The sequence below is a fragment of the Lucilia sericata genome, unplaced genomic scaffold, assembly GCF_015586225.1.
Source record: "Lucilia sericata isolate MDLA Ls3-8-SP2 unplaced genomic scaffold, ASM1558622v1 Contig002073F_arrow, whole genome shotgun sequence".
NCBI classification, from domain to species: Eukaryota; Metazoa; Arthropoda; class Insecta; order Diptera; family Calliphoridae; genus Lucilia; species Lucilia sericata.
In genome coordinates, this window is record NW_023995926.1 from 60473 (window position 1) to 70646 (window position 10174).

At 30.5% G+C, this 10174-nt stretch overlaps 1 protein-coding gene across 3 annotated transcripts in view; it reads right to left on the bottom strand.

Annotated features, from left to right (window-relative positions):
- LOC119613341 overlaps positions 1-8489 on the bottom strand; it is a 62669-nt gene extending 54180 nt beyond the window's left edge. Inside the window, exon 1 of one of the 3 annotated variants that reach the window (XM_037969359.1) lies at positions 8414-8489. The gene's annotated coding sequence lies outside the window, so the exon portion shown is untranslated. Of the gene's footprint in view, positions 1-8126; positions 8377-8413 lie in introns of those variants that run through there. The other 2 variants (XM_037969361.1, XM_037969360.1) reach the window with 2 other exon arrangements.
- Between the last annotated feature and the right edge of the window lie 1685 nt (positions 8490-10174).

The following is a 10174-nucleotide window of genomic DNA, read 5'->3' on the forward strand; positions in this document are numbered from 1 at the left end:
TTGAATTTAATTTATTTTGTTTATTAAAAACCAAATGCCATAAAAACCAGAGGTATTAAAAATATATTTGTATGTGTATTAATAGAAAATTAAATGAGATTATATTTGCTGTAGATTTATTTAATAATGGATTTGTTTTTGCGAGATTATAAAAACGTAAACCGATGTCATAAAATTATTTATGTTTACTTGCTATTGTTGTTGTTTTGTTAATTTTTTGTCGCTAAACATTTAAATTTTTATATATTTAATACCAATGTTTATTATTTGTGTTTTTATTTATTTTATTTGCTCATTTTTATAGGTGTTATTAAATAAAATTTTGGTATTATAACATACAGTTTAGGCGCCATTTAGTGAGAAGTTTATGGCCTATAAGACAGCATAATATACAAAGTTATGTTTCGTCATTTTTGGAAAAGGGATATGATGTGTAAAGTGTTTAATACGGAAAAATTGTTTTAATTATACAAAAGCAGGAAAAGGGGTTTGAAAGGGAAAAATCTTTGAAGGTAGAAGATTGTTTAAAGGAAATGCAAATTGTCTCTGATAGGTCGTGGTGTGACTGACTGAATAACTACTACTAACTAACTAACTAACTAACTACTACTAACTACTACTAACTAACTAACTAACTAACTACTACTAACTACTAACACTAACTACTAACTAACTAACTAACTAACTACTAACTAACTAACTAACTAACTAACTAACTAACTAACTAACTAACTACACTAACTAACTAACTACTAACTAACTAACTAACTACTACTACTAACGAACTAACTAACTAACTAACTAACTAACTAACTAACTACTAACTAACTAACTAACTAACTCACTAACTAACTAACTACGACTACTAACTACTACTAACTAACTACTAACTAACTACTACTAACTAACTACTAACTACTAACTAACTAACTACTAACTAACTAACTAACTAACTAACTAACTACCACTAACAACTAACTAACTAACTAACTACTAACTAACTAACTAACTAACTAATACTAACACTAACTAACTAACTAACTAACTAACTACTAACTAACTAACTAACTAACTAACTAACTAACTAACTAACTAACTACTAACTAACTAACTAACTAACTAACTAACTAACTAACTAACTACTAACTAACTAACTAACTAACTAACTAACTACTAACTAACTAACTACTAACTACTAACTAACTAACTAACTAACTAACTACCTAACTAACTAACTAACTAACTACTAACTAACTAACTAACTAACTAACTAACTAACTAACTAACTAACTAACTAACTAACTACTAACTAACTAACTAACTAACTAACTAACTAACTAACTAACTAACTAACTAACTAACTAACTAACTAACTAACTAACTAACTACTAACTAACTAACTACTAACTAACTACTAACTAACTAACTAACTAACTAACTAACTAACTAACTAACTAACTAACTAACTAACTAACTACTAACTAACTAACTAACTAACTAACTAACTAACTAACTAACTAACTAACTAACTAACTAACTAACTAACTAACTAACTAACTAACTAACTAACTAACTAACTACTAACTAACTAACTAACTAACTAACTACTAACTAACTACTAACTAACTAACTAACTAACTAACTAACTAACTAACTAACTAACTAACTAACTAACTACTAACTAACTAACTAACTAACTAACTAACTAACTAACTAACTAACTAACTAACTAACTAACTAACTAACTAACTAACTAACTAACTAACTAACTACTACTAACTAACTAACTAACTAACTAACTAACTAACTAACTAACTAACTAACTGTTCTAGTTCTGTTCTAGTTCAGTTCTAGTTCTGTTCTAGTTCTGTTCTAGTTCTGTTCTAGTTCTGTTCTAGTTCTGTTCTAGATCTGTTCTAGTTCTGTTCTAGTTCTGTTCTAGTTCTGTTCTAGTTCTGTTCTAGTTCTGTTCTAGTTCTGTTCTAGTTCTGTTCTAGTTCTGTTCTAGTTCTGTTCTAGTTCTGTTCTCATTCTGTTCTAGTTCTGATCTAGTTCTGTTCTAGTTCTGTTCTAGTTCTGTTCTAGTTCTGTTCTAGTTCTGTTCTAGTTCTGTTCTAGTTCTGTTCTAGTTCTGTTCTAGTTCTGTTCTAGTTCTGTTCTAGTTCTGTTCTAGTTCTGTTCTAGTTCTGTTCTAGTTCTGTTCTGTTCTAGTTCTAGTTCTGTTCTAGTTCTGGTCTAGTTCTGTTCTAGTTCTGTTCTAGTTCTGCTAGTTCTGTTCTAGTTCTGTTCTAGTTCTGTTCTAGTTCTGTTCTAGTTCTGTCTAGTTCTGTTCTAGTACTGTTCTAGGGATAAAACTAGTAATAAATAATTAAAATGTATTTATAATTAATTTTACACTATTTTCTACAATTATCATTTCTTTTTGATACTGTTTTTCTTTTGCCTTAGAATATGCTGTAATTTATTCCCTTTCTGTAGTTTAAAAAACATATTTACCATCTTACTTTAAAACGTTTGTAATTCTTTTGAAACTATTTTTGTAACTGAAAACGTTTTGTAACCTCCAACTTTAAAAGAATATAAATATAATATTTTAAAAGTTGTACTCACACTTTAGAAATGTTATGCAGAAAAGAAAGAAAACCTACAAAAAAAGGAAAACAACCAGAAAATTGTTAATGTTTAACAATTTTTTTTCTTCTTTACTAGCAACCACAACTTATTTCTTGCAATTATTATTATTTTTTTTCCATATTTTGTACTTATTTATTATTATAATTATGCTTTTAGCTAAAAGAATGTTTCTGTTAGTTTTTTAAACAAAATTTTACATCCTTTTTTACAACAGCTGTAAAGCTCAAAAATGTTTGCATGAATATGAATGTTTTTAAATGGAAAAAGGTGTTTGTTTTTATAAAAACTATAACCTTAAGCAAATTATAGTTTTCTTGAAAAGCAACTAAAAATCACAAAGTTAGAAAGTAAGTTGATGTTTTTTAAAAAACAAAAAGTGTTATAATTATTTCAACTTATTAAAATTTAGCAGAAATTTAAAATTCTTTAAATTATTAAATTTTTTTAAATTCCTGTTATAAGCTCATAACCCAGTTTTTAAATTTTATTAAAAAAAAAACAACTTATTTCAACTTAACTCAAAAAATATTAACCTAAATCTTTATAAACAGTTATAGTTTTTTTTTTTCTTAGCTGCTCAGTTCATCCAAAAACTTTCTGCCAAAAACTTTAAACATTGAAACAAAAGACTAAAAAAATTTTGCATTTTTTTTTCTTAAGAAATTGTTTAGATTTTTCCAGTATATGCATTTCTTTTTTTTTCATTTTTTTATCCTCAACTCAAATATTCATAAACATAAACATTTCACAACCAAAATACTTAACACTCTACTTCTAAACTCTAGTTGGTAACAAAAACTTTTGCTAAAAAGCCTTAAAATGCAAAAATAGTTTTATATTTAGAAAACAAGACAACAACAGCAACAAAAGAAGACATAAAAATAATGTTGCATTTAGTTAGTTCAGTTCTTTATAAACTATTTAGTCGGTCAAAATCTTTCCTTTTTTTCTTTTGGTTAATAGGGGTTTCAAACACTTTGGAGAATGACAAAAAATATACATACATACACTGAGAAAATAAAGTTTAAATTTTCCTAAATAGAAAAGAAAAATTTAATTTTCTGATCTATTCTAGTTCTATTCTAGTTTCGAGTTATGTTCTAGTTCTGTTCTAGTTCTGTTCTAGTTCTGTTCTAGTTCTGTTCTAGTTCTGTTCTAGTTCTGTTCTAGTTCTGTTCTAGTTCTGTTCTAGTTCTGTTCTAGTTCTGTTCTAGTTCTGTTCTAGTTCTGTTCTGTTCTAGTTCTGTTCTAGTTCTGTTCTAGTTCTGTTCTAGTTCTGTTCTAGTTCTGTTCTAGTTCTGTTAGTTCTGTTCTAGTTCTGTTCTAGTTCTGTTCTAGTTCTGTTCTAGTTCTGTTTCTAGTTCTGTTCTAGTTCTGTTCTAGTTCTGTTCTAGTTCTGTTCTAGTTCTGTTCCAGTTCTGTTCTAGTTCTGTTCTAGTTCTGTTCTAGTTCTGTTCTAGTTATGTTCTAGTTCTGTTCTAGTTCTGTTCTAGTTCTGTTCTAGTTCTGTTCTAGTTCTGTTCTAGTTCTCTTCTAGTTCTGTTCTAGTTCTGTTCTAGTTCTCTTCTAGTTCTTTTCTAGTTCTGTTCTAGTTCTGTTCTAGTTCTGTTCTAGTTCTGTTCTAGTTCTGTTCTAGTTCTGTTCTAGTTCTGTTCTAGTTCTGTTCTAGTTCTGTTCTAGTTCTGTTCTAGTTCTGTTCTAGTTCTGTTCTAGTTCTGTTCTAGTTCTGTTCTAGTTCTGTTCTAGTTCTGTTCTAGTTCTGTTCTAGTTCTGTTCTAGTTCTGTTCTAGTTCTGTTCTAGTTCTGTTCTAGTTCTGTTCTAGTTCTGTTCTAGTTCTGTTCTAGTTCTGTTCTAGTTCTGTTCTAGTTCTGTTCTAGTTCTGTTCTAGTTCTGTTCTAGTTCTGTTCTAGTTCTGTTCTAGTTCTGTTCTAGTTCTGTTCTAGTTCTGTTCTAGTTCTGTTCTAGTTCTGTTCTAGTTCTGTTCTAGTTCTGTTCTAGTTCTGTTCTAGTTCTGTTCTAGTTCTGTTCTAGTTCTGTTCTAGTTCTGTTCTAGTTCTGTTCTAGTTCTGTTCTAGTTCTGTTCTAGTTCTGTTCTAGTTCTGTTCTAGTTCTGTTCTAGTTCTGTTCTAGTTCTGTTCTAGTTCTGTTCTAGTTCTGTTCTAGTTCTGTTCTAGTTCTGTTCTAGTTCTGTTCTAGTTCTGTTCTAGTTCTGTTCTAGTTCTGTTCTAGTTCTGTTCTAGTTCTGTTCTAGTTCTGTTCTAGTTCTGTTCTAGTTCTGTTCTAGTTCTGTTCTAGTTCTGTTCTAGTTCTGTTCTAGTTCTGTTCTAGTTCTGTTCTAGTTCTGTTCTAGTTCTGTTCTAGTTCTGTTCTAGTTCTGTTCTAGTTCTGTTCTAGTTCTGTTCTAGTACTGTTCTAGTTCTGTTCTAGTTCTGTTCTAGTTCTGTTCTAGTTCTGTTCTAGTTCTGTTCTAGTTCTGTTCTAGTTCTGTTCTAGTTCTGTTCTAGTTCTGTTCTAGTTCTGTTCTAGTTCTGTTCTAGTTCTGTTCTAGTTCTGTTCTAGTTCTGTTCTAGTTCTGTTCTAGTTCTGTTCTAGTTCTGTTCTAGTTCTGTTCTAGTTCTGTTCTAGTTCTGTTCTAGTTCTGTTCTAGTTCTGTTCTAGTTCTGTTCTAGTTCTGTTCTAGTTCTGTTCTAGTTCTGTTCTAGTTCTGTTCTAGTTCTGTTCTAGTTCTGTTCCAGTTCTGTTCTAGTTCTGTTCTAGTTCTGTTCTAGTTCTGTTCTAGTTTGTTCTAGTTCTGTTCTGGTTCTGTTCTAGTTCTGTTCTAGTTCTGTTCTAGTTCTGTTCTAGTTTGTTCTAGTTCTGTTCTAGTTCTGTTCTAGTTCTTTCTAGTTCTGTTCTAGTTCTGTTCTAGTTCTGTTCTAGTTCTGTTCTAGTTCTGTTCTAGTTCTGTTCTAGTTCTGTTCTAGTTCTGTTCTAGTTCTGTTCTAGTTCTGTTCTAGTTCTGTTTCTAGTTCTGTTCTAGTTCTGTTCTAGTTCTGTTCTAGTTCTGTTCTAGTTCTGTTCTAGTTCTGTTCTAGTTCTGTTCTAGTTCTGTGTCTAGTTCTGTTCTAGTTCTGTTCTAGTTCTGTTCTAGTTCTGTTCTAGTTCTGTTCTAGTTCTGTTCTAGTTCTGTTCTAGTTCTGTTCTAGTTCTGTTCTAGTTCTGTTCTATTCTGTTCTAGTTCTGTTCTAGTTCTGTTCTAGTTCTGTTCTAGTTCTGTTCTAGTTCTGTTCTAGTTCTGTTCTAGTTCTGTTCTAGTTCTGTTCTAGTTCTTTCTAGTTCTGTTCTAGTTCTGTTCTAGTTCTGTTCTAGTTCTGTTCTAGTTCTGTTCTAGTTCTGTTCTAGTTCTGTTCTAGTTCTGTTCTAGTTCTCTAGTTCTGTTCTAGTTCTGTTCTAGTTCTGTTCTAGTTCTGTTCTAGTTCTGTTCTAGTTCTGTTCTAGTTCTGTTCTAGTTCTGTTCTGTTTTTCTAGTTCTGTTTTAGTTCTGTTCTAGTTCTGTTCTAGTTCTGTTCTAGTTCTGTTCTAGTTCTGTTCTAGTTCTGTTCTAGTTCTGTTTCTAGTTCTGTTCTAGTTCTGTTCTAGTTTCTGTTCTAGCTCTGTTCTAGTTCTGTTCTAGTTCTGTTCTAGTTCTGTTCTAGTTCTCTTCTAGTTCTCTTCTAGTTCTGTTCTAGTTCTGTTCTAGTTCTGTTCTAGTTCTGTTCTAGTTCTGTTCTAGTTCTGTTCTAGTTCTGTTCTAGTTCTCTTCTAGTTCTGTTCTAGTTCTGTTCTAGTTCTGTTCTAGTTCTGTTCTAGTTCTGTTCTAGTTCTGTTCTAGTTCTGTTCTAGTTCTGTTCTAGTTCTGTTCTAGTTCTGTTCTAGTTCTGTTCTAGTTCTTTCTAGTTCTGTTCTAGTTCTGTTCTAGTTCTGCTCTAGTTCTGTTCTAGTTCTGTTCTAGTTCTGTTCTAGTTCTGTTCTAGTTCTGTTCTAGTTTGTTCTAGTTCTGTTCTAGTTCTGTTCTAGTTCTGTTCTAGTTCTGTTCTAGTTCTGTTCTAGTTCTGTTCTAGTTCTGTTCTAGTTCTGTTCTAGTTCTGTTTAGTTCTGTTCTAGTTCTGTTCTAGTTCTGTTCTAGTTCTGTTCTAGTTCTGTTCTAGTTCTGTTCTAGTTCTGTTCTAGTTCTGTTCTAGTTCTGTTCTAGTTCTGTTCTAGTTCTGTTCTAGTTCTGTTCTAGTTCTGTTCTAGTTCTGTTCTAGTTCTGTTCTAGTTCTGTTCTAGTTCTGTTTTAGTTCTGTTCTAGTTCTGTTCTAGTTCTGTTCTAGTTCTGTTCTAGTTCTGTTCTAGTTCTGTTCTAGTTCTGTTCTAGTTCTGTTCTAGTTCTGTTCTAGTTCTGTTCTAGTTCTGTTCTAGTTCTGTTCTAGTTCTGTTCTAGTTCTGTTCTAGTTCTGTTCTAGTTCTGTTCTAGTTCTGTTCTAGTTCTGTTCTAGTTCTGTTCTAGTTCTGTTCTAGTTCTGTTCTAGTTCTGTTCTAGTTCTGTTCTAGTTCTGTTCTAGTTCTGTTCTAGTTCTGTTCTAGTTCTGTTCTAGTTCTGTTCTAGTTCTGTTCTAGTTCTGTTCTAGTTCTGTTCTAGTTCTGTTCTAGTTCTGTTCTAGTTCTGTTCTAGTTCTGTTCTAGTTCTGTTCTAGTTTCTGTTCTAGTTCTGTTCTAGTTCTGTTCTAGTTCTGTTCTAGTTCTATTCTAGTTCTATTCTAGTTCTATTCTAGTTTTGTTCTAGTTTGTTTGTTTTCTCCGTATTTGCTGGTATGTCTTCCATTATTTGTCTATTTTTATTGGCTGCCAAAGTTTAGAAATATAATTTGTCAAGCTGCCTGTACATATTCTGTCTAAGTCTTGCTGTCATTGCTACATTTTACAAATTTGGCACATAAATTATAAATCTGTCTATATTTGACTATTTTCCTACATATGCTTTTTTCTTGGTGCTTAAAGAAACACTTAAAGATCTTACGATTTAATAAACAAATTAAAAATATAAAAAAATATAATTCTGGCACGAATAGTTCCAACGAATATAAACCATTTATATCCTTAGCAGGCGATTCAAAATCCTAAATGACTTTTGCTTTAGAGTAAGGGCTTATCTACTCAGGAAATCGACCTTGGGCTTTTTGTTTTTAAATTTAAAGACATTTTTCTTTATTCTGCTGTAAAAACCACATTAGTTGGATAATTTGGTTGAAAAGACCATAGTTACAAACTTTTTTTTCTTTAGCATAAAGTTGGCTAGTTTCAGTTTCATTTTCATTTTAATATTCTTATTTCATATATTATATTTGTTGTTGTTGTTGTTTTTTTATATACAATAAGAACTTTGTTTTATTATTTTAGTTGTTATAATTTCTTTGTTTTCTTTTGGGGAAATGATGTTTAATGTTACTGCAAATGATACAGAATTTATCATATTTTTAGGTTTTGTTGTTACTTTTGCCTGGACTTGGTATGATAATAATACTGCTAATGTGGTTGACACATGTGGTTGCAAATGTTGAGAAAAATAGTTTTGCTACAATTTATGTGTGGGTTTCCTTTTTTTTTGTTTCCTTTCCAGCTTAGAGGTATTAAGTGGGAATGTGTGATGAAACCAACTTTAATTTATGTTGAATTATACAAATTTAAGAAAACTTTTGGTTAATTTAGAAAATTTTTTTCCACACAATTAGTTTATATTTTTAGTTAACACTTTGTTTGCTTTAAATAAATAATTTTTACCGGTTTTGTGTTATTTAAATTTTTCTGTAAAATTATTTCTTTTTATCACTGTTTCACTATGCCACTTTAAATCCTACTAAACTGCTCTATATTTTAATAAAATCTCAGCTTCTTTTAAAATTCTAATGAAATGCATTAAATAATATTGACATGTTAATTAAAAATCTGTTAATTGTATTGTGAAAATAAACTAAAAGAAAACTAAACCACTTATTCATTTAAAGAAAACTACTGACAGTTATACACATGTCAATAGAAATGTATTTTTACCCAGACTTAAAAAGAAACTATAAAGAATTGTTGCATCATCTCTAGCTACTACATTTACACCTGTCTACCTATGTTACCAGGCTTGTGTTTGTCTATTACTTATACATTTTGGTTTTCTTTCTTTTCTGCTAATGAACTTTTGCCTAATTAAAATGTGCTAAACAATAGACAGATGAAACGAGAGTTCAACTTAGGCAAAGAAATAAATTATTTTACATTGTAAGATGTTAGATAAAAAAATAAAGACAAACTGGAGTAAACTTAAAGTGTGTTTATTTGTGAATGACGTCAATTGTTATTTAGAATGATACTAGAAATTTTATTTTAATAATATGGTTTTTAATTAGGTCTTTTTTAGCAAAACAAAAATGTGTCTTCTGTTGTCATGTATAGAGCTCTGTTTCCGTTTTCTTGTGTTTTTTCCTGCTCTTCAAGAAAATGCTTAGACTTTTGACTTTGTTTTAGATTTCTTTAGAATATATTTCAAAAAATTCTCTTAGCAAAATATTTGTTAAGAATTAAGCTTTAGTGCACAAACAAAAAATAATTCTAAAAAAAAAACCATAATTTAAGCCACAAACGTTAAAAAACATGCCAAGAATTAAAAAAAAAAATATATAAATTTTAAGGCCACTACTAAACTGCTCACAACCGAGCTGGGAATAAACAAAAACAAAACTAGAACATAACTAGAATAAACTAGAATAGAACTAGAAACAGAACTAGAACAGAACTAGAACAGAACTAGAACAGAACTAGAACAGAACTAGAACAGAACTAGAACAGAACTAGAACAGAACTAGAACAGAACTAGAACAAACTAGAACAGAACTAGAACAGAACTAGAACAGAACTAGAACAGAACTAGAACATAACTAGAACAGAACTAGAACATAACTAGAACAGAACTAAACAGAACAGAACTAGAACAGAACTAGAACACACTAGAACAGAACTAGAACAGAACTAGAAGAACTAGAACAGACTAGAACAGAACTAGAACAGAACTAGAACAGAACTAGAACAGAACTAGAACAGAACTAGAACAGAACTAGAACAGAACTAGAACAGAACTAGAACAGAACTAGAACAGAACTAGAACAGAACTAGAACAAACTAGAACAGAACTAGATACTAGAACAGAACTAGAACAGAACTAGAACAGAACTAGAACAGAACTAGAACAGAACTAGAACAGAACTAGAACAGAACTAGAACAGAACTAGAACAGAACTAGAACAGAACTAGAACAGAACTAGAACTGAACTAGAACAAACTAGAACAGAACTAGAACAGAACTAGAACAGAACTAGAACAGAACTAGAACAGAACTAGAACAGAACTAGAACAGAATAGAACAGAACTAGAATAGAACTAGAACAGAACTAGAACAGAACTAGAACAGAACTAGAACAAACTAGAACAGAACTAGAACAGAACTAGAACAGAACTAGAACAGAACTAGAACAGAACTAGAACAGAACTAGAACA